Source organism: Lathamus discolor, chromosome 2 (assembly GCF_037157495.1).
Source record: "Lathamus discolor isolate bLatDis1 chromosome 2, bLatDis1.hap1, whole genome shotgun sequence".
In the NCBI taxonomy this organism is placed as follows: Eukaryota; Metazoa; Chordata; class Aves; order Psittaciformes; family Psittacidae; genus Lathamus; species Lathamus discolor.
In genome coordinates, this window is record NC_088885.1 from 80,225,913 (window position 1) to 80,251,086 (window position 25,174).

Here is a 25,174-nt window from a genome sequence, read left to right on the forward strand (position 1 = left end):
GATGAGGTGGTTAGCCCGCTTCCCTGCCCGCTCACCTGCCCACGCGAACTGCCACGCGAACTGCCTCGACCCACTGCCTCGACCCTCTCTGTTTGCCGGCTCTGGTCGCTGCGCTCCCTGGGAAGGTTTTTTAACCACTCCCAGCTGGTGCCACTCCTCCTGGCTCCGCCCCCTGTGAGTCAGCCCCTCGCGGGAGCTGAGCTTCCGAGTCCTGGGCAAGTCCTGTTGAGGACTTGAGGCTCCCTCCTCAGTGGCTCTTGTCGCTCTGAGCTGAGGCTCCTGGACGCTGATCTCTCCCCTCTCTGCTCCGGTGTTGCAGGAGTCCTCTCTCAAGCTACTCACCTCAGTAACTGACCGAGAGTTGCTGTTGACAGCCGGTTTGAATCTGACACCGAGCCTCCTGGCTCCGCCCCCTGTGAAGAGGAAGAAGACGAGGAAGAAGAAGATGAGGAAGAAGAAGATGAAGAAGAAGAGGAAGAGGAAGAAGACAAGGAAGAAGAAGACGAGGAAGAAGAAGAAGATGATGAAGAAGAAGAAGAAGAAGATGAGGAAGAAGAAGAAGGAGGAGGAAGAAGAAGGAGGAGGAAGAGGGAGAAAGCTGACTTTACTCCAGCTCCTGTGATAACGAAGAATAATCCCTTTCAATATGACTTAAGTGTTCAAAGTTGTGATGACTATTAGAGGGGCCCTGCCTCCAGCTAGCTGGAGGTAGGGGATAATCGGATTTACTGGACTGTGTGGATCAGATGGCCTGGCACATCAGTCCCACAAAAGTATAAGGCTCTAGTAGATACCAGTGCACAGTGTACCCTGATGCCATCAAGCTGTCAAGGGGTGGAACCCATCTATATTTCTGGAGTGACAGGAGGATCCACAGAGTTGACTGTACTGGAGGCTGAAATCAGCCTGACTGTGAGGAAATGGCAAAAGCACCCCATTGTGACTGGTCCAGAGGCTCCATGCATCCTCGGCATAGACTACCTCAGGAGAGGGTACTTCAAAGACCCAAAAGGGTGCCGATGGGCTTTCGGTATTGCTGCTTTGGAGACAGAGGAAATTGAGCAGGTGTCCACCTTTCCTGGTCTCTCAGAGGACTCTTCTGTTGTGGGGTTGCTGAAAGTCGAAGAACATGGGGCGTTTACTTTGATGTGTTAAGGTCAGGTAACATAATAATAATAATCTTTAGCTTCTAACCCACTAGCATCTGCAGCAGTGAAATACAAGATACAAATTCTCATTTTAGGCAGGAGGTGAAACTAAATTGCCATAATGGTGCCTTGAGGTCTAAATGTTCTGAATTGTACATGGAGAACAGTATTGGTTGACCAGTTGACAGGATTTCTTGGTAGTCCCTGTCGTTTATATTTTTTGTGTGGTGGTGGCGGGGGAGCCTGCTGCTCTGTAGCATGTGGCCAGCTTTCTAGCAGTGTCCTCAAGCAGAGCTTCTGTAGCCTGAGTGCAATTCAAGAATGTAAGAATAGAGTATCGTGCCTGAAAAGTCATATGTAAACATGTGCCTTAACCAAGTGACAATGATTACCTTGAAGCTATTAAAGGCTTCAAGTGGTAAAACATGGTTGGATGAGTCTAAAAAGCAAACTGCACTTAGGTATACTGTCACCTGAGCTCTGATACAATAGAGGGAAATAAAAACCAATGAAGCTGAAGTCCATGCCTGAAATATGGATAAAAATAACTGGGGACAAAGACTACAGACTGAATCAATTAGTCCCTGGCTGGTGAAATCTTGCCCTTTTAGTTCCTTAGTGGCAGACATTTTGAAAGAATCTAATATAGAAACCATTTGCTTTTCTTTCAAGCCTACTTGTACTCTTAGTTTTCCTAGATGGGTTGCATTAGCTGTATTCTATGTACTTCAACGATGTGTAATCAAATAGAATAGGATCACATGCATCCATACTGAATTTTAGAGAAAAATAATTTTGTAGCCTACAATAATTCAAGTGGAAAAAAATACAATAGACTCTATTTTTGAATTAATGGAGAAACTATGACTACTCTTGCTCTAGACTCTGTAACTTTTATTCAGCTAAGTAAATAGATGCATAGGTTGTCATGTATGCACAGATTCTTTGATAGGGATAAAGGCTGCAAAACTGGCATTAACTTGAAGAAATAAAATTTAAATAATCCTATGAAATCCAGAGATTTAATTTGAGAAAGGGAAATGAATATAAAAGCATAGTAATAGAATGCATTAACAAAAGCAAAACCAGTTGTGAACAGGAAAAAGGTTACATGAAGTTATAAATAAGCAATAGGAAATGGGACATTTGGCAGTATATTTTCCTAGAAGATAAGGCAAATTAACTTGCAGTAAATTTCCCCCCAGTGCACAGCTTTGTAAAGCTTTCAAATAAAAAATATCCTTTTAATAGAGTTAGAAAGTCAAGAAAAAGCTGAAGAGAAAGGAAGAAATATTACCATGCTGGAATGATGCAACATTAAGAAAAATGGACAGGCAATAAATTCATTTGGTCTTACCTGATATGAGACAATAGGGCATCTATTGGTTATATAAGACAATGCGGCCTGGGATATAAGACAGGTGGCCTGGGAAGAATACAGGGATGTTGTCCAGGAAGCTAGGGACCAGATTAGGAAAGCTAAGGCCCAGTTAGAATTAAACCTGGCTAGGGATGTTAAAGATAACAGGAAGGGATTCTATAAGTACATTGCAAATAAAAGACAGACTAGTGACAATGTGGGCCCTCTTCAGAAGCTATCAGGAGAACTGGCTACTTTGGATTTGGAGAAGGCTGAGGTTCTTAATGACTTCTTTACCTCAGTCTCCTTCATTGGCAAATGCTCTGACCACACCACCCAAGTTGGAACTACATGATCTTAAGGTCCTTTCCAACCCTAAGTATTCTATGATTCTATGTGAATGCAGAAAATATAAGGCACCTAAATAACTCAGTCGTGTGGAATGTGTTGCCTCTACTTTCCAAGAGAAAGTTTCAGGATGGCTTTGCCAGCATTTGAGAGTTTCCTTATTTGAATACAGTGCAAAAGTGGTTCCAATAACAGTAAAATGGCAACACAAATTAAAGCAGAAAAGATGATAATACCGCTGTGCTTTACAAATTTCTTTTTTTTTTTTTTTTCAAATACAAGGCATGACAGACTTATGTACACAGGCTGACAATGAACTAAAAGGTAACAGATGAGTTAAGAGCAGGAGGATAAAGAGAGGAGTTAAAAAGCCTGCTCTTGGACTGACAGTGAAATAAGTGGTTGCTTTAAGGCAGCTGTATGAGAGGCTATCAAAATTTCACCTCTGCTAAGCTTTGCTATGTTCATACATAAATTAGAGCAAACTGTAACATTATAGCAGACTAATCAAATTATTGCTGGCGAAAGCAGATCCTGGTACATCAAGTAATCGCTTTTTCTTTTTTCCCCTTGCACTTGTCACTTTAGGGATTTTCTAATCAGTATAATGAAACAAGTGAGTAAATCCATTCCTATTCATGGTACTTCCTGATGCAGTACTTCAAGAATTGGACAAATGGGGCAGTAATCTTCTATAGATTATACTTTTCACTGCAGAAATGTAAAGTAGAATTAACGTAATGTAATTGACCTTGTAAAGTTCCATATTACTGATCCTTTGTAGAGGTCAACACTAACATTGCATCTGAATACTCAGTCTGAAATATTCTTTATTTTGGCATTACATAGATTAACCACTATACTTACAGTTTTTCTTCTGTTCACATCCTAGTAATCCTGATGCTAAAATCAGAGTATCACTGAACTGAGTTTCTAGATCCCCCAGTCATCTTGGTAGATATGAATAATGGCCCAGCCCACCACACAGCACTGTTTCTAAGATGCTTTAATATATTGGGAGTTGCAATATTGTTGATGTCCACATGTTAAGTACCAAAACTCTGGTGATACCCTATAACCGCCTGTACCTAACCAGAAGTGATAATAGTCCCTAAAGCTGAAATCCAACTGCTGAAATCCTCTAAAATGGGTAGTTATGTTATCTTTCTGAATAACGTAATTTTCTTGAACTGTGCAGAAACTCTGTCTGTCCCGAGGTAGCAGGGATCTGACTCATCTTACTGAATTTTAACCCAAATGCTCATGTTACTGAATTTGAATCCAGATTTGGCCCTTATACCAATTTCAACACTGGCATTTTGCTTCACTTACATTAAATTTTAAGTGGAGTAACACTGAAAATGTCAAAGAAAATGCTACGTTTTTGCACTGGTAGGAGGGAAGAGAGTACTACTATCTACTTCTGCTTTTTAGAGTATTCCATTTGCTTCTTCTTAGTAGAAGAAGCAAATGCTTAGTCTGAAGCTTAGTACTTAGTCTGTATTCCTAACTATGATGTTTTATTCTTTGTTAAGCAGTTTGAAGTTTTATTCTTCCACTAAGCAGTGGTGTCATGGTTTAAACTCAGTCAGCCAAGCAGCTGCTCTCTCACTCCCCCCCTTCCTCCCCCCTGCTCCCAGAGGGATGGGATGGAGAATTGAAAGAATGTAACTCCCATGGGTTGAGATAAGAACAATCAAGTAACTAAGTTATAACACAAAACCACTACTGCTACCACCAATAATAATAAGGGAAATAACAAGGGAAGAGAATACAACCACTCACCACCTGCCAACTGATACCCACCCTGACCAGGCAGTGATCTAGCCCTTCCAGGTAACTGCCCCCAGTTTATATAGTAGGCATGACATGCTGTGGTATGGAATACCTCTTTGATTAGTTTGGGTCAGCTGTCCTGCCTCTGCTTCCTTCCGGCTTCCCTCCTCCCTGGCAGAGCATGAGACTCAGAAAGTCTTTGGTCAGAGTAAACATTACTGAGCAGCAACTAGAACCATCGGTGTTATCAGCTCTCTTCCCAGGCTGAAAGTCAAAAACACGGCACTGCACCAGCTACTAAGGAGAAAAATGACTGCTGCTGCTGAACCCAGGACAAGTGGAAATACTCTTTAAACATAAAGGTACTTTAAACAAAGCTCAGTATGATATTCTCCTGGCATGAAGTTAATTCTTAATCACTTGAGAGTACATCTTCTTACATAAAAGAGGGTAACACATTAATGTTTCAGGGTATTCTTGAAGAGATAGAATAGGGTATTTTGAAGTAGCTTCACTGCTCTGAAATGCCTCTGGTCTAAATGATTTCCAAGGCATTTCAAAGTAAACAAGTAAGCAAAGTCTACTCCTGAATCATTCAGTATGGCTCAAAGTTTTATTTGAAATGTAAGCATAGTGATACTCATCTTAATGGTTTACAGGAGTTGGCTGAAATGGGCACTGTGTAGCACAGTACAGAGGAGGCAGCTTGCTCAACTTTTGAGGTGAGATAATGCAAGAGTCCTACTACACATTTGAGTTTTTCCTTCTGTGTCAGATCTCTGTCCACCATGGTGTCCCACCTGTGCCCAGCTAGCTAGTTCCTCAGATATATTCATAGAATTATGGAAAAGAGTAGGAAGGGACCTTAAAGATCATCTAGTTCCAAACACCCTTCCATGGGCAGGGACACCTTCCACTTAGACCAAGCTGGTCTTAAACACTTGATAATAAAGGAGGTGCAGGCCCTACTTAAGAGTTCCTTTGTCCTTCTAGGTGATTCAGAAATACACTTAGAAACTTTGAGCCATTGTATCAGATGCAGTCAGTATGAGCAGGCCCTACAGCTGGCACCTGCCTGAGGCCTGTTCCCTTTCCAGAGGTATCCTGGAATCTCAGAAACTCAACAATTCCCTGAAAGGAAAAACAGCTCACATATCCTGGTGATATGATCTACTCGTAACAGTTATGTAGGTACTAGGATTACTCACATTTTTGAAATTAATCTTATGTTTAAATGCTTTGTTGGTGCACATGCAGAAAATATTTTCCACATTCTTTTATCTTGCTTACTTTTCTGTGGTAACTGATGATTCCTATTTTTACTAGTAAACTCTTCCTTTGATGTTTTTTCAAGAAAGTAAATTTTTCTGTGGGAAATCCTTACCATAGGACTTTGAGATCTTTCTAGTGATGTAAACAGTTTTTTCTAACACCTTTCTGGCAGGAAAGAACATAATTATTAGTCTAAATATACCCAAGTGTGAAAGATTAAAGAAAAATGTAAGGCAAGCAAGCACAAGTTTGGTTCAGAGTATGAAGTAATCCTGCTTTATTAAATAGAAAGCAAATCTGATAAGCTTATGAAATCTTCAGGCATCATATTATCCTTAGTGGTCTTCAACCAGCAATGGAGGAATAGAAAACTGCCTTGCCATTACTCAAGAATGCATTCTATTTAAAATGTTTGGTAGCTTGCTGAATATGTCACAATTAGGTGACTGCAGACAGAAAAGGCTTGCATGAAATAAAAACACTTGGCTAATATTCTTTGTAATAAAGATGCATTTGTGTAATTTTCTCTAAATTCAGACTTAACTGTGAGGCATAACAATCTATTTTACTTTGTCTTTCAGCTCCACAGTATGTTTAAATTTCTGTTATGCTTTGGCAACCTGTTAAACGTAGTGCATACTTTGTTCAATGATTATGATAAATCCTTTGTAGTGGGAATCTGCAGGATGAATCATAGCATGAGAGCTTACTTACAAATCTCCTGGTAAACAGTCAGAACCCTTGCCTGCTCCTCACAGAGCTGTCAATGGAACTGTTAATGTTTTAGTGTGATCTTGTGCTGGAACAACTCTGATGCTGCTGGTAATAATGATGTGCCCCAGTTCAGTAATCTTTTTCTAAAAAGAATGAGATATCAGATGGATTTTAGCCAGTGAAATCAATAGCTTCTTGTGCAAGGTCTGAGGGGCCATTTTCTTAAGTTTTCCCTTGGTCATCAGAGTAGCTGAAGTATGTCTGTGATAAATGTGTTTATTTCTGTAGTGTTGACATGGGCAACCCTATTACGGTTTGCTAGGAAAGCAGCAGGTCTGGTTTTTTTCCATTCCTGTTCTGCCTTTCTCTTACTTGAATTAGGAAGTAAACATGACTGATACATGAAAACACACGAAATTTAGGAGCTATTATAACTGGTGTTCAAGGACAAAATAGCCATAACGATGGTAACTGCACCAGAAAACATTTGAAGCAAACCAATAGTATTGCTTCAATACCTAGATGGAGTAAATTTCAGTTGTGAAATTTACTGACCAGACAATGTAATAAGTTCTTCTGTGCTTATCAAGCTGCATAAATAGTTTAAATATTTCTGAATTTGTGAATTAAGAATCAGATGCAAGTTATGGGAATTGCTAGTAAACATTAATGAGTAGTTCCAACCAGATGCTTGATGAGAAATTTTTATGAGTAGCTGTGAAGACATTATCCCCTGTGAGCTCTGTCAGGTGACTGAGGACATTTTTAGAGTAACCTAAGATACTGTAGCACTTTTGCTTGTCAAAATGACCTGCTTTTAAATATGACAATGTTAGTAATGCAGTCACAAAGCCTAAGAAACTGTCATGATTTTAAGTACCTTTGGAGATAGGTTGCGTTTTATCCTGTTGTTATTTACTACTGCTAGAACTGGAATTTTACTGATGTGTTTGCTGATAACTAGGAATAATAGTCTTGTCTTTTTTATATATGTATTATTCTGTGATATCACAATACTGTGACGTTTATAAAAAAAAACCAACACCCTGAATCTCTAAATGCACTGATGTTACAAGACATGACAATAAAGGCACCAGAGGTTTTTGGGTTTATCCTCTGATGTCACAAATTAATCATGCTCTATGTCTAAATCATCTCTAAATTGATTTTAGTATCCATATCCTTCTACTGCTGTTCAGAGTTTCTCAGCTTTGAATAGTAAAAAATTCCAAACTCCTCCTAAATATAGCTGTATGCCTAAAAAATACACTTTTTAAAGACTACTGTTCAGTTCTAGCACTTTCCTACTTCTGGAATGAACCTGTGCAGTTTTATTAACCACCTTTGTCTGTCAGTCACATTTCCCTCCTTAAACTTTTAATTTTTGGCATACTTTTGAAAATGTATAGTTTTCAAAGTTGTATTTTCAGAGATTCCTGTATATTTTGTGAGAAGGATAGCTGAGTACATCCGAGATACAAATCGGTGATCTCTGCTGACAGGAAATACAAACTATCCTGATATACCTGGAGAGGATAGTAAGTGTCTGAATAGTTTTGGTCTACTTGCAGTGTTAATCTCATTGTCTTTTGGAGTTGTCTTGGAGAATGAACTTGGTTCAGTTACGATGTATATAGGGAAGCTGAAGCATTGAGTAGGACAACTAAGGACAGAATTATTTCTCACTGTTCACAGAACAAAAAAGACTTACAAATAGTTTCTCTAAAAGCCTTAATTCAATCATTAGTTTTCTCTTTCCCTTGAAACCTTACTTAAATGGTCAGATAAAAGGATAGTACATCATGTACATCACTGGCAATGCTCACTTTAGTTGTTTTCTTTTTCATAATGAAGATGAGTTGAAGTATTCAGTGTTTGCTGCTCCTGAAACTATGCTTAGAGTAATTTTTCTTCTGAGCTCATGACTAATTGCTTAAACAAAACAACAATCCCAAGCATTTATTTCCATTTTACAGGTTTATAAGGGAACTAAATCTGTTCTATGTAAACAAAGCAAGATGAAATCCACGTATATTATCTATGTATAAAAATGTAAGGAAAAGAAAAAAGGAAAGGAAGTTAATGAAATTGTCTTAGGGTCATAGCACTTTCACTTTGAAAACAGCCATACAGTCTGAAATTCAAAGCTTGCCTCAGGGCTTAGTACAGGAGCATGAGGCAAATTTAGAAGTTGGAAGCCATAATCCTTGGTCATTTTCTTGTGAGGAGGCAGTCTAATACAGTACCATTGTCTTCACAAACATGAAATTTTCATTGAACACAAGTTAACTCAGAATTGTGTCCTTCATCTGGAGACTTCCCGATATGCCTTAAATAAGGAAGGCATTTCAGTGCTCTAGCAGAATATGAACTGAGGAAAGCCAGTCACCATTCCTTGCTGTTTCAGCTGCATTCATTAAGTCTAAAAAAGAATTAGATGAAAATTAATAGAAAGTTTTGGAATAATAACTGGAACACAGGTATAACAATTTTGAAATATGGATGAATATGTAATTTTATACTGTAAGAAAATCATACCAGCTTTAAAGTTCACATAAGCAATGACATTTATGGCTTAGGCTTAGCTTAGTACAAACTAATAGCATAGTATAAAACATGCTATGCCAACCTATGATTTTAAATTTTCCACCATTCTTCAAAGCTTTTAGTTGGTGCCCTTATCTTTCTAAACTTAAATTAATAAAATTACCTTTTACCTTGAGTTTAAATAAATTTTGGTTATTTCTTAAACAAACAAAAAAAAAAGGTAAATATGCCTTAGTCTTTTCAAAAGCTAAGTCTTTCCTATAAAATGAGGGCCTTCTATTCCCAATTACAAATAGAAATTTTGAGCTCTATCTTGTTAATGCATTGACATTACAATTTGAATTTAATACCTACTATGGGAAGCTAGAGAACTTTTGTCCTGAGTGATGGGAGCAAGAAGTGCTACTCACTGGAACATGTGGAATCATAGGTGGAAACATTATATTTTATATTGTATATATTATTTATATTCTATATATTTATATAGAAAAATAGATATTTCTATATATTACATTCATTATATTATGTTATGAAAAGCCATTATATTAAAATACGCTAATTGATCACATTTATTTGTAAGTAGACATTAGATCAATCTAAACTGGTTGATCTGCCGAAGCATGGAAATATTTCAAAACGGAATACAGCTGAAGTTTAATTTCACAAAGCTATCACACCAAATAACTCCTTTCCTAATACATCTTGGGAGTTAGCAAAACATTCGATCCATTTTCTTTATATTGCATCACAAACCTTATTCTAACAGTTCTTCAGCAGAATAATATAGCAATGATTTAACCTTTATGCAAGTTGAGAGACTGAATAAGAAGTTAATATCTTCTGTCCTTCACAGAGAAGACCTCTGCACATTTACTCTAGTTGTGATTTTTGTCATAAAGCATCATATAATTGTTTTCACAATTGTTTTCTTCATCCTATTAATAACAGTAAAGATCATTGATGTGTTTGTATTCTTGTTTTTAAAGACCAGATGTGCATCTAGTGTTATGAGAGGAATGTAGTGTTACAACAAATGGATTCAAAATGAGAGCTATAAAAGCATGGTGTGGTTTTGGTTTGTTTTTGGGTTTTTTTTGTTTTTTTTTTTTAAGTAGTGGGAGGAAATAATCACTTTTGTTACTGTTCTTGACTAAAGGCCTTGTGGTTAAAAGTGCTTTGAGTTTGTTTGCTATAGAATTCATGTATCAGAGCTTCACAACCTTAAATTAGCCAATCTTCATAACCCTTCTAATACTTACTGCGGCAGTTCTGTGGGTGTAGAGAGAATGAGGCAGAGTACTTGATCTAGCTTCCATGGTTGTTAAGACAAGAATCTCATTGTCTGTAGAATCTGATTCTGAGCATGTGAGAGTAAAACTCCGCATAATAGTGTTTTAATGACCATACAAACTGCCAGTTCAGCTGAGGATACTGGGAGGAAGGGTTGCAGCTGACTGTGCTCTGCTTTGTGTAGAACCTCCCAGTGGAAGACAATTAGACCATATTCGGTGATGTGCTCTAATTGCTGCACAACCTCTCCATCTGTTTTGTGGCTGTATCTACTAATACTTAACATACACCCAACCCAAAACAACACAACCCACCAACAAAAAAACAAGCAAAAACAATCAAAAAAAGGCAACCAAAACCCCCCTATATATATTCCACAGTGAACACTGCTTGGAAAAAAAGTTTGAAAGAAGATTCAATGGATACACCAGCATAACTTCAGAAGCAATTTATGTGTAGTTACTGGCTTTGAGTGAATAAATATCAATTTGCATGCCCATTACGAGGTTTTGCAAGCATAATGTGTGCGAAAGCATTTACATCAGGCACAGTGAGTATGCCTATAAATCTTGAAAGTAAATGTTAAGAGCAAAGACATGTTTGAAGTTCTCAGTATATGGGGAAGTGGATTGCTTAATAAGCAGCACAGGGCTTGAATGCTTGCAATGTTCTTTTCTTAAGGTTTTTGTACTGCCTTTGTCGCAGTGTTTAAACCCTTTAGACAGTAAGTGAAACTAAGTGAAACAGCTACCATTTTTTTTAACATAAGGTCTGTTTTCCCTTTCTTTCATCTCCCTCTTGGAAGGAAGGAGTATTAGCTGTGCATTTCAACACTTCATAAACTAAGACAATTTTATCTGTTATTGCCTGTGAGCAAGCCAGTACCTCCATGACACAAACTGTGGATTTTCAAGTAACCTTCCTTCCCACCTGGTAATTTCTGTCTCTTGGCTGCCTCTCCATTCCCAAGGCAGAACTGTTTCTGGACTTGTATTGTGATCTGGATGAGGGAACAAGTCTGTTAGAAGGAAAAAAAAAAACCAAAAAACACAAACTGTTTAAACATCACGTAATGATGACTTCTCCCATTATACAGATACATTAATATAACTGAAGGGAAAGAAACTATGTGAAGAAGCACTTATTGATGTCAAACAGTGTCACCCCTAAATGTGGTGGGGTTTTGTTTTGGTGTTTTTTGGGGTTTTTTTACTATGAAACTATGGTCTTGCAGAAGGACTCACATGGTACTCTGCGTATCCCAGCTCAGTTACTATTATGACTGTACACAAACAAGGGGATTTAACTACCACTTTTTCAATAAATAAAATTCTGGTAAGTGTGAATACAGAGAAAAATAATCTTACATTTGCATTAATGTTTGATAAGGTAAATATGTTTGATAAGGCTTGGCAGCCATTGTACCTATATGAAAAAAAATTAAATGTAACAGTGTGTAAGTACTACACAGCTTGAGTTTAAAAGAAAAAAAATAAATCTGGCAGCTGAATTGAATTTATTGCTGTCATTTTGATCAAACTGAATTTGGCAGACCATCCAAGAGGAAAGTACAATAACCAGTGAGCATTATAGTGAAAGAATGGGAGAAAATTACTGCAATATTACAATTAAAAGTGTATGACAGCATATTCTGTCATTCCCTCATTCTAGTTTCTGGAATGAAAGGATACTGTAAAAGGGAAAATGTGGGAAAACGTTTTACATAAACATAGCAGAGCCTTTTAACAGTTTTGCCCAGAGCATAATAGGTGTAGTTTAATTAAATTCCGTAGCATATGCTATAACCATAGCCGTTCCAAGCTGAGAAACAAAATGTATGTATCATTCGGACAACAAAACATGAAACTACAGCATACACCTAAATAGAAAGAAATCACATCATAATAGTTTTAGATGAATAAACATTCTACTAACTGATGAAGAACTCTTGTGACTTACTTAAATTGAACTTTTTACCACTATAAAAGAAATTAAAGTACTAAGGACTTGGTACTAAGTTTAAGAGCAGGTTAGTATGCAATACACTGCAATGCATTTCGCAAATGAACAATGCAGCATTCAGAATTTGGAACATTAAACCTCCTACAAATGTTAGAATTGATGGAAAAAGTAATGGTCATCATGGCACTTTCTTACAAACAGCACTTTTTTGCTAAGAATTTTCAGGTTAAGGCAGCTAAAGATGTGCAGTTGGTCCTGGGACCATTTTATAGGGCGACAGTGGAAGCTTCTTGAGAAATCTGGTATAGTCACTGGCCTATGTTTCTTTGTCTGGAGGGATACTTTGGAGAAAAGGAATAGCTGATATGCCAATTATTCCAGCTTATGTTCTCTCTAGATACAGCACTTGGTTGAAGAATACTCCATTGATTTCTTATTCCTTTTTGTATATATTTTCAGTCATCACAGAAAATGACGGACTGAATCCAGCATGTTCTCTCTTAAGTGGTCAAAGAAGTTAGCATTTATTAAACGCCACAGACTACACCACAAGCATTTACATTTTGCCAGATCCCAGAGATCAGCTTTAAATGGATACTGTCTGGTATTAAATTTTCACCTCTGTATTTCCCATCCCTCAGATTTTTTTTTAAACTCTAATTTTGTATCCAGTAAAAAAATATGAAATACTGCAGAAAGCTACATGAAAGCACAAGTGAATAGATGACATTTGACCTGAAGACCTGCAACTATTGTTAAAAAGTCAGTGCTGTAATGTGTGTGTTCCATTGTGTTTTACACAGATTATTTGGCCTCATGACATACTCAAAGCAAGCAAACACTTCCTAAAGTATTCTGTTACTCCCTTGAAATCTCTGGCAGCATAACTCAAACCAGTTAGGATCTCCCTTGACATCTGAGAAATAGCAGGGTGTATTTTTAGAGATCCGTAAGTCCTGGGAGTAATACTAAAGAAGGGTCATTCTTTCAGGCCTCAGCTGGTCAGACAGCTTGGGCTATGCCACAGAGGGAAGTAGATGTGTTATTCCTGATGATGGGAAGCAGACTGAAGGTGGGTGGCCTGTTTGCTCTCCCGCACCTTTCAATGCTTCTCAAGGTGCTGTAGAGGTGACATGATGCTTTCAATGCCTGTCTTTCAATACAACTAACCACCTTTCCAAGGTTCTGTGAAACTCATGGACTTCATACTTTGTGGATCAGAATGGTGCATGGTGGGTTTTGGTTTTTTTTTTTTTTTTTTGTTTGGTGGGGTTCTTTTTGTTTTTCTCATATCGGAGCTGATTTTTAATATTTTGTATCAAAGGAATGCACTTACTTTTGGTTTCTCTGCTCTATTGTCTTTGAGAAAATGATAAATAGACCAGTCTCTGAGGTATCAGAGACAGAGCTGTGGAACCATTTATCAGGGGGTGGGGGGGGAGAAGTGGGGAAACAAAAACCCAAACCTTGGTGATCTGTCAGTTTTCTTTATGGTGTTCTCCTCTGGTGTCAGTAAATTGCCTGGTATATGAGAAGACAAAGCGTGTGGCCAGTTTTTCTCCCCATTGCTGAGTTAAGAAAACTGTGGCTGGCTGCTTACATTTAGCCTTCAGTCTGTTCATTTTTAACTTCGGGGTAGCACATCAATGGAAGCAGGACTGTGACATGAGAAAATCCATTTCTGATATCCAGAGCTGCATGTGAGCTATTACTGATTTCATAATAGCTGTCTGTCACGCTGCCTGTGGAGTCCCAATCATTATCAAGTCAACAGTTTTCAAAGCATCCTGTAACTATCACAGGAGAAATAGAATCTGGTTTTGTAATCCTCATCTATAAAGGACAGTGTTGCTTTCAGTGAAACTGAGATCCTTGGCACTTAGAATTCTTAAAGATCTCCTGTTACTTAATGCTGGATTAGATACATAGATTATAGGTCTGGAGGTTGGCTAGAGCCTATATATTCTACTAAAAGTCTGAATTGATCTGTTATATTGCAGCACTCAGCTAATCAGCACATATTCATATAAATTTCTTCAGTGGACTGTAAAATCACACATATGTTCGGGAAGCTGTCATATTAAAGGGCCTTGATGAGTTTCAAGGGAGTATACATGCTTTAAATGTGATCTCAAATAATGCAGGTAGGTACAGATTAAAACCAAACCAAACCAACTGAACAAACCAACCCTAAACCTCAAAACAGATAACCCACCAAAACCACCCTTCCCCAGTTTTACACAATTATGCTTATAAACCTAAATTAATATTCCCTGTTTCTGATGCACTGTTAAATTGTTAATGTTTTTTCCCTGTGTTTGTTTTAAACTTGAGTATAAATTGCAAGATCAGACTATCTAAATGAATACTTTTAAATTTCCTCTTAATATCACCCTCATTTTAAACATCAATGTTTGTGCTTCTGAGAGTATGCATAAAGAAAACTATACTGCTTAGGGTAGTGATAGAATTGTAGAATCATAAAATTCCTGATCTTGCCACTGAGATCTAGAAATAGTTTTTCGTTCAGAGGCTCAGCATTTATCTTGGGTAGATGTGAGGATTCTCCATTCTTAGTAGGATCTAAAAAGCATCACAAAGTAGGTCAGTACTGGGGTGCTGAAATTAGGACTGTGGTTGCACGCACTTGAGGATGAATTTGAGAAACAGAAGATAAGGAGAAAGTTGTATTAAAGAGGGAGAGTAGAAGCTGAGACATGACATAAGAAGAACTTGCTGGATGGTTGCGTCCAGAGGAGGGGTCAATAGCTCAATGTCCAGATTGAGATCAGTGGCAAGTGGTATCCCTCAGGGGTCTGTACTGGGACCAGTACTGTTTAATATTGTCATCAATAACAGACAATGTGATCAAGTGCACTCTATGCAAGTTTGCAGATGACATGAAGCTGAGTGATAGAGTTGACATGCCTGAGGGAAAGGATGCTATCCAGAGGAACCTGGAGAAGTGGGCCCATGTGAACATCATAAGTTTCAGCTAGGCCAAGTGCAAGGTCCTGCACCCGAGTCAGGACAACTCCAGTATCAATACATATTGCTCTGAACAACCTGATCTAGTTTAAGATGTCCCTGCTTATTACAGGGAGGTGGGTTCGACTAGCCAATCTTTAAAGGTCCTTTCCAACTGAAACTGTTGTATGACTCTGATCTTTGAGAGGATGTGCAGGAGGGGGAAAAGCACTCTTCCCACCTCCTTCTTGCCTGTGCTGAACACCAGCTCTGACCATGTCTTTATGAGATGGTGTTTTCAGTGTTACTGAAATTCATGTCTGAAGTCAGAGGGAAATATCATATCTGAAATGTTAACATTTTAAAAAATGAAGGTAAGGCAAATCAGTATATCCAGACAAGTGAGGAATAACTCCAGCCATCCATTTTCTGAAATAATGCTTTGATAAAAGGCAAATCTATTTCCCAGCTGCTGTGCATACCCTACTCTTGTTTTTCTCATATGGGAGTACTAATAGAAGCTTGGATTTATTGCTGCTCTGAAAGGTTGATTACATAGTTGTGAAGTGACTTCTGATACTGGGAATTAAAGGTTAAATGGAAACTCACTGAACCAACCATTTTTGGGAGGGAAATGTATGACTGCTGGCCTTAATTGAAGAAAAATTACTTCCTTTCCTAAAAAAGAAAACTTACTGTAATGGGTGCTGAAGAAATAATACTTCTCAAATATTAGCTGTTGTTTTGTGAAGAGATGAGAGTGAGAAGCAATGATAATAAACCCCTGCAGAGTTAGCATCAGACTGAAAAAAAATAAAAAGCATTAGAAGTGGTACAGTTTTTCTCATTATGATGTAAGGGCCTAATTTCATGCAAGAAATATGATCTAATTGTGACCTCAAGGTCAAGTTCTGTAAGCTTTAACCTCAAAGTACTGCCCAAGCAGTCAGTATTGTCAAATGAGACTACTGTGTGACATTGGTCTGTTACTCTTAAGATATTTCTGCTGTCAAAAATGACTATGCATCTAGCTTACTCAGTTCAATTATATATGAAGAGCTATTCAGTATTATATAATGAAGTTTTTAAACTTTACAGGCCTTTTTGTGTATGTGATGCCTTGTCATAAAGAGAGCTGGTTTTGACAGAAAAATAAGTTTTCTACAGAGATTATTTTTTCACAAAGAATTTTTGCTTTCTGTAAGAAAAGGTTACTTCTGGGGGGAAAAACTCCAAGCCTGAAAACTGATTTTTTCTTTTTTTTTTTTTTACATCCACAGTTCCACAAATTCCTGTGGCAGAAAGACTTCTTTGCAGCTTATGCCAGCATGAGAAGCTATTTCATTCTCCCTCCATAGGCAAAGTTTCCTAATCACTGTGAAACATGTAACTCCTTGCCTTGCACTACGAAGTAACTTGTCAGTGCACTATTGAAATGTGTGTCTACATGTACATACATATAAAACCCACAGTCTGTTACTGCCTTGTGTATTTTATTGAAGAGGAAAAGAAAAACGTATATTCACTAATCCCTGTTTAAAAAAAAAATCTATTTTTTTTCCTTTTAGCCTTATTCGTATGGTGAAAGGGAGAGGAAATGGAAGAAGAAACTTTGTCTTTATACAAACTGGACAATGAATATGAAACCCCTAGAAATGTAAAAAAATGGTTGTGTTTTTTTTCCTGGTGAATTATATGGCTTTGCTTCAGGAATTACTCGCATCTCATTGATAAACCTGAGAGCAGATGAATTTGACTTAGTCTGCTGTCAGTTCAGTGGCTTCACTAATACTTCAAAGGCTTTAATGTAGCTGCACTGAACTGCACAAGCTTTAATAGCAGCTTTCAAAGGCAGTGATGGGTTTGGTCTCAAGCTTCAGTTGTCACTTAGGACGGGAGTTCTTGTAAACAAGTTTAGAGATGTCTGTGTAATCAATTCATTTGTATAACCCACTCTGCAGAAGTACTTGTTTCTCCTCTGGAAGGCTGAAACCAAATTGTTTCTGTGTAGGTATGTAGTCATGTAGTACTCTCTTACTGAAGACTATATGGGACACAGCATTTAAAACACAAATGCTGTAATCTTCGCAGTAAGAAGAGAATAGGAAGTTTAAGATATAAGTTGTGTTTCTAAAATTAATTATATACTCCCTCTCTTCCACACACTTCAGTAAAGACACTTGACAATTCATGGTATTAGTAGTCATTTAATTACTTGTAACTTCACTAGGCTTGTCTTCATCAGCCAAGATCAGAGTGAAATGAAGATTTATAACAAGAGTCTTCTGACTGGTTTTGTATTTATACCAAAAGTACTTCAAACTGTGGGAAGGTCAGTTGTCTGGATGAAAGAGAAGAGAAATAAATTATTAAAACAAATAAGAACCACCTAATTTTAAGATCTTAATGGGCCACACATTCATCTTCCTTGGTACTACATGTGCCTCCCAAGAAGAAAGTATTAAAAGTAATGTAATAAATCAGGATATTGGAGTTTAGCTTTTCTGCATGACTTTGGTATAGACCAGCTTCCCCCACGCACCCACCCTCCTTTTCCTGCTTTTTAATTGCAAGCATTGTAGAGTGGTATATTCCCATGTCTAAGTGAATGCATTGGAAGCATCATTGGCTGTAAAATGGGAAATGGGTATTGCTCAAGGAAGAAGTTCCTAAAACTTTCATTTTCCATCCACAGTCTACGTAGTGGATGATGTAGTAATCATAACTCACCATTCAATATGCTGCCTCTTTATTTCATTGCTTTAATCCACTGTGCTGTCAGAGTGCCACACATGGGCTGGCAGGGCAGGGGCTTCTCCTGGCAGGTGCTGTCCCACTGCTCCCCTGAGGCAGGGAGCAGGATCAGGCCCAGAAAGGGTAACCAGGGTCAGATGCAGTCCATTTATCACTAAGCAAGTCCAGAGTGCTGCAGCAGGACTGAGGCCCTACTAGGATGTCAGCCTGAGTCCAACATCCAGATGAAGAGGGCCCATAGCTGGGCACAGGCAGGGCTGTGATATGGTCATACATGTAGCTTAGGCAGGGGCCAAATGGAGAGGCTCAGCCTAAAAGCTGCTTCTGAGAGCACAGGATCAGTCCTGGCTGAGGTGTCCACTGCTTACTGGGAGGACCATGTACCAGATCACTAAAGAAACATATCAGTGTGTGGCTACGCTGACCCTGAGCCCTGGCAGCCAAGCCTTCAGGAGTGGGGATGTACTTGGGGCCCTGGCATTTTGAAGGTGTGCTGAAAATTCATATGCTTGTCATCATTCTGTCTTCTGAGTGATCAAAGCCCCTGATGTGAATGTATGATTGTCTACAATTTATTATGGAAACTTAACACAAAGGTGCAGACTGAGAGAACTGTCATAAAGTACCAAAGTACAAAAATCATTCTTCTGTATTGGGAGTATCCTTCTCAGCAGCAAAGTATTCAGATACAGTTCAGTCTCTGGATGTATTAATCCATGTGAATTTATATGCAGGAGTCTGTGACCTTATCCTCAATCTGGTATATGTGTATGTATAGTCTAGTCTGTATACATTAATCTTAGTTCTGGATTCAGCAAAATTATACTGAAGTAGAGTGAAGTCATTCACAGTTACTGTGAAACTTGACTTAGATCCTCCCCTATGAGGGCTTTGCAATATTCTGTTTAGCTATGACTGCCCAATACCAGCATGTCTGACAGCAAAAGACTCTTGCTTACACAAGACCTAACCTCTTGGTACTTGGGTACACTGCTGTGTTGGTTTTGTAGGACAACAGGAGGAAAAAGGACTCACTGGGATTCGGGAAAAGTGTATGAAGAACCTGGGGACTAGTCATTCAAGCATCCAGAGATCAGACAGTATGTTTGAAGTGAAAGAGCAGAAATAGCTTTAAAATGTAACACAGCAGCAGAGGTTGATTGCTACTGAGTAGGAACAGCAGAACCAGTGGATCATGTTCTCTAAAGATTGTGTCTTGCTAATTAAATGCATTCCAGCTGAATGGATGCAATAAATACTATAGAAATTCATAGTAAATGTTGGAAAAGTGTCACATAGTGACATGAGCCTTAGAGAAGTCCACTGACAAAAATCTAAGTATTTTACTGCCTGTATCTTTAACTAATAGTCATTAGACCCTCCTGTTATTTTTCACTGGAAATAACAGGTAAAGGCTCTAATTCTGCTGCTCTGCTAATTAAAAGTAGAGCAATAGTAAAGGAGTCAACATAGTTGAAGTAGTGTGCCCAGTCAAACCTAGAATCTGCCAAACAGTTTATACAAACTGCTCGCCTTATTGGTAGTGCTAGTCTATTTGACCACTACTTACAAATATATAATGTGGATTTTTACCATTTCTTATTTTTCAAATAATGTAAAATTTATGTGTGAGCTTAAATTGTCAACTTGCTTTGCATATAAATAACTTGGGTCTTGTCTTGGAATATTTGACTGCATTCCACTTTCCAGTGCTGTGAATGTTTGTTTGTGATATTTTCTAACTACCTTATTTGTCTTCAGCTCCTGCATGCATCTGTTCATGCAGGTTGGAAGTTTACATATCAGGAAACAGTCTAAGGTGCACAAGGAGAATAGACAGAATAGTCCCAACATCTGCCTTGACTGTTCAGCACTCTAGAAAGCATGCGCCCCTGGGAGGAGGAAGTAGGCCCAGTTAACAAAGGCCTCCAAAAATAGTTGGTTCTGCTGCTGCCTAGTGACTGCAGGAGGTATTTCCCATTCAGAAGCACCACCATCTCACTTGAGACCCTAAGTCAACAGGGTGCTGCTTACGCAGCTGGGCCTCCAGGAATCAAAACGTACTGTTGCTTTGAGGCAAGCAGAAGAGCCACATGCAGGAACAATGCATTGGCTGTGCATTTGAAGCATTCTGTAGCCCGGGCAAGTCACTTCCAAATGCAAATCATAACTTTACTGTTTCATTGGAAGAGAGAAAGGATAGTCAGAGAACGTGGTTAACATGCCTCTGCTCCAGGTTGTATACAATTTTAGTTGCCCAGTTACAGCTGTTGTGCTTGTAGCAATAGTGTATGTCTGGAGGTGAGCTGGAAAGGCAGCAATTTAGTCTGACAGGAGGTGAGGTGAAATTCCTATGTTAGTAAGATTTTTCCATCTTCCGGGAGACCTGAAACAAAAAGCATGTTTTGCCAGTAATGTGCTGGATGTACTACTGCAGTAGGCTTGTACTGGTTCATCCTATCTTATCCCACATGACTGACATTCTCTACAATTCCTTCTGAAGCTCTCATTCCCTGTTTCAACAAGCTACACATTTAATACTGGGTAAAGAGGAAATCAGCAACAGATTATGGCTTGGAAATTACAAGGTGGAGCTTTTTGGGAGGCTGGGGGAAGACTATGAAAATTAAATCTGTTTCATTAAAATGCCTGCAAATCTTTAGGGATTTCATAGGCTGTTTTTTTTTGGCAGCCTGACAGCTGCATAATGTAGGATGTTGAAGTAGATTCTCATACAGAAAGATATATTAGCAAGGTCCATACCCGCCTCAACAGCACTACGAGGCTTTGCAGGTGCAAGGCATGAGACCTGCAGCATCACAGCAGCTGCAGGAGGAGAAAATAATGCTGTGGGAGAGCACTGCCAGCACAGCTTGGGTGGAAAGGGCACTGCAACTAGCAAGGCCCCTATCACTGTGAAGGCTGAGGTACTGAGGTACCGCCCACCACAGCCAAATGATGGCTGTTTTGACATACAGGCATTACTGGGCAATAGAGCACTTGGGGCAGGCCAGGGTCTAGCCATGGCATTATCTGACCTCTCTTTGCCACTTGGTGCCAGTGACCTTAAGCAAATGGAATATGAGGGCAGAAGATTCATCAGAAAACCTTTAAGACAGAGGAGACTTCATTCTGTTTCCTTCAGAACTTCTTGAGGGTCATGTCCTGTCTAACTCTGAGTTTGTGTTGTCATCTTGCCAACATCTAGTTAATCAATGGAAAACTAGAATTTGAGAAAACTTTAGTTAAGAAGAAAATGGTAATTGGTTGGATAAATCAATATCCCTTCCTCTTTGACTTTGGCCTGTATCCTGTAGCTTCCAGAATTTATTAGACTCATATGCCTCTGCTGTAGTTTCTTGTTCATTCTATTCCCATTTGCACTGCATTTGAATCTGTCTAATCTGTGTTCCACATAAGTATGTTAAGACAGTAGTGCTCTGGAAAAGAGGGGCTCCTTTGAAGTACAGAACAAGAAAAAGAAACTCGTCTGAGAACTTCAGTGATGAGGGAGTCTATGTTGTCACCTCAGCTTCTGCTGTAATGTGGAAAAGTGAACTTTTCACTGAAGGTGAATGCATGTAGAAGCTGTTTGCTGCATGTAGAGTCAGGGTGATATAAATGTGGGCAACAAATTTGCATCAGTAACAGCTGGAATGTACAGCCCTGTTTGTTTCCATGTTTATAGAAACATTTTTCATTCTCCTAAATGCTGTCAAACATAATGAAGTGAATTGTGTGCACACAAAAAACAAGTAGTTCTGCTGCTTTTGTAATTTGGATGGGTTTTGTTTGCGGGGATTTTGATTTTCATTTTTCAGTCCTATAGTCTCACGCCCAGGAAAGTCAACAACTAAAAATGAAAGAAAGATTTCCACAAGGAAAGCAAGCACTTGAAAATATGGGGGTTTGGCAAGGGAAAGGAGGTGGTGGTTCTTAGATAATGCTCTCACCTTTTTAAAAAAAAACAACCTTCATTCTGATGTTTAAGAGGAGAAAAAATCTTGCCAGTGTTCTTCTGGGGCTTAATTTCTCCTCTCACTTCTTGACAGTTGCTGTCATGAACAAATCTTGGATCACCCCTTAAAGCAAGGGAGAAAATCTCATTTTGGAAAGTATAAAAGGGATACAGGAATCTGGTTATGATGGTTTCAGCAGTTTTCATTTTTACTGCAATGTTTTTATTATTATTTTTAATTCAGTCAAGTCTAGTACTTTGAGCAGGATCTGCAAGATGTGTTGTGACTTCTGTGAGACTATGAAAGCTTTTCACTCGTGCTGAGGTTATTTTGCTCTTAAGAAGACAAGGACTCTCATTCATTCCTGTGGTTCACACAGCCCGTTCAGCTCTTGGAAACTCATCTTTTTCACCTCACAATGAGGACAGCATGACAGCGGCAGAGAAGTTGCTGCATCCTTGTTTCACTCTCTAACCAGTAGGGATTACTGTATTCACAAGCCCATGCATCTCATCTTCGCAGTCCTGCAGTTTGAAACAGCCATTTGTCATCACTTCTGTTACAGCCCTTGGGGACATACCTTGTAAAAGGCTCAATACTTTTAATTGCCTCTGAATTCACTCAGCAGCTCCTGGTAGATATGCCTGGCTTGCTTCATCATCACCTCCTCTTTTTCTATGAACCACAAAGATTACATGGTGATACCAGCTTTTACTCATTAAATCCAGTCCCCATACATAATGTCAATACAGTGGTGAAAACAATCACTGGTCTTGAACCTTTGAGTGCCCTGAGCTTTTCTGTGTTTGGACTGTTATGGGAAGAGTATCACAATTAAAAAATTACCCTTGAGAAATATATCTTGAATAAGCGTAGTGATAATGGGGGCTTTGCCTTAAAAGATATCATCAGATCTGTTATATGAAGGAACATCACAGTGCACGCAGTACTATGACTACTGTGCCTCTCTCTTACCATGGTTGGAATTATGTCTTAAGTTCGTGACTTACCATTGTATATGGGGATATAATTAGGTCCACAGCTTGAACAACAGTTATATAAAAGTAGAATAGTTAGTTGAAATCAAAGTATTTTCTGAGTTAGCTATTTTGCTTATAGCACTGTCTCTTTAGAATGCTTTTTTTCTTTTGTCATGTTTTCTGCTTTGGATTATTCAGTGTTCTTGTACAAAAATGACCCAGTATCTTCACAGCTGCAGAATCCAATCATTTACCTTACAGACAAAACTAGTGCATGGTATCTATACATTTCATATAGAAACAGTCCCAATATTAGACTGGAAATGTCTTCCAAATACCTTTAAAAAACAATCATCTGCCCTCCCCTCATCATAGCCAGAGTCTAATATTTTATTATGGCAATTTAATACATTTTGTCAGAAAGAAGTTCTTCAAAACACAATGATAATATGTGAGTGTCTGAGGATGTGCTGTTCAACACTGTTTCATTTTTTGTTCTTGTTACTGTTATTTAAGCCTAACTTTTAGAGTTCTCAGTAGGATCCAAAGAAATATATTTAGAAGGAGTAGAAGGTCTGTGAAATGCTTCTAAATTGAGAGCAGAGATACTGTAAAGAAACTGACTAAGTGGTAAACATTGCTATCTGTAGCATGTTTTAATTTCTATGGATGTGTGCCACGATCTGTGTATGTTTCTTCCTCCTTCCCATTGTCTTGAAAACTTAGAAAATGTCTGATTTTATATTGTTTTTAGTAATAAGTTATAAGATGTTGGGAAACAATGAAAACACATGAGAATTAGAAGTGGAGAGTGGAGCAGATATTTCAAATACAGCTAACATTTTAGGATCATTATATCTTCCTTTTGTGCTTTTTGAGATTATGAGACCCAAAATGTCTGAAAAACACTTCTTTTTTTTTCTCCCCCCCGCAGTCTTTATGTAGGATTTTTATTACCACAATTAAATTGACAAATTCAATACTGTCTTCCATATCTGTCTTATATTTGCAAGTATACAAAGATGTTTAAAATCATACTACAGAAAAATGCTTTATAGCATATAATTTTCTGTATGTTTAAAAGGCATATTGCTTCTGAGCACTTGCTGTTCTTCATACATGAGTTCATTCCCCTCATATGAATAATTTGATGTGGTTTTCATGGGAGCATTGTCATGCAATGGACCAGTCATTCACTGAAAGCTGATATTGCTAGATCAAAAGCGGCAGTTAAGGTTATTTGCCTGGAGTACCCTGAAGCATGAAGGCCATACCTAAACTGCTCCTGGAGGTTGCTCCACAGGGTACCCTAGGGAATTTCTAATGGTCAGGATCAGTGAAATGACCTGTCTCCAAGCTTGCGATACAGGTAATATAGATTTGTAGTTTATAAGTTAGTTGTCAGAAAAGTTTCTGTGTGTTGTAGGGGCCACACCTTGTACGGGTGTAAACTTACTGTAGTATTTATGGCAGTCAGAAGTTAGACTTTACAGTAAGATGATTTTACTCTATGCACAACAATCTATATGATTTGGCTGGATGGCATTAGTTTAGTGCTAGAAGAAAAATACTACTAGCTACACTTACAAAAAGCTGTGCCTAATCTTTCATCACTGGTCTCTCACAAAGCACAGATTGAAATTTCCAAGTCAAGACAGAAGGGAAAATAGGCTGCTTTTACCTTCTGGATGTTAGTAGGTATGTGTCTAGTTCCCTTTTGAGACTGAAGCCATCCTAAGGCAGGTTTGAAAGCTCTTCTCTGTCAAATATATTTGAGCTTCATCCCATCAGTCATGCCCGAGGTATCTGATTTCAGCTGAGTCAAGGGAGGAAAGATGTAATGTTCAACTGCTTCTGGAGCTAAGATTTCTTAAGACAAAAATAATTTCCTGCCCCCTCTAGTCATGCATGTGGAAGATACAAGTCAGCGATGAATGGACAGAAGTGTGTCTGCATGCCTTACCAGAGTAACAGCACAGCGGTGTTGAATCTACCAGTTTCTGAGATAGAGAGTTCAACATAGTGGTACAAAACATTAAGCCACTAACTTCAACTTTCTAGGTATTCTAATTTCCTTGTATTGTAAAAACTATAACA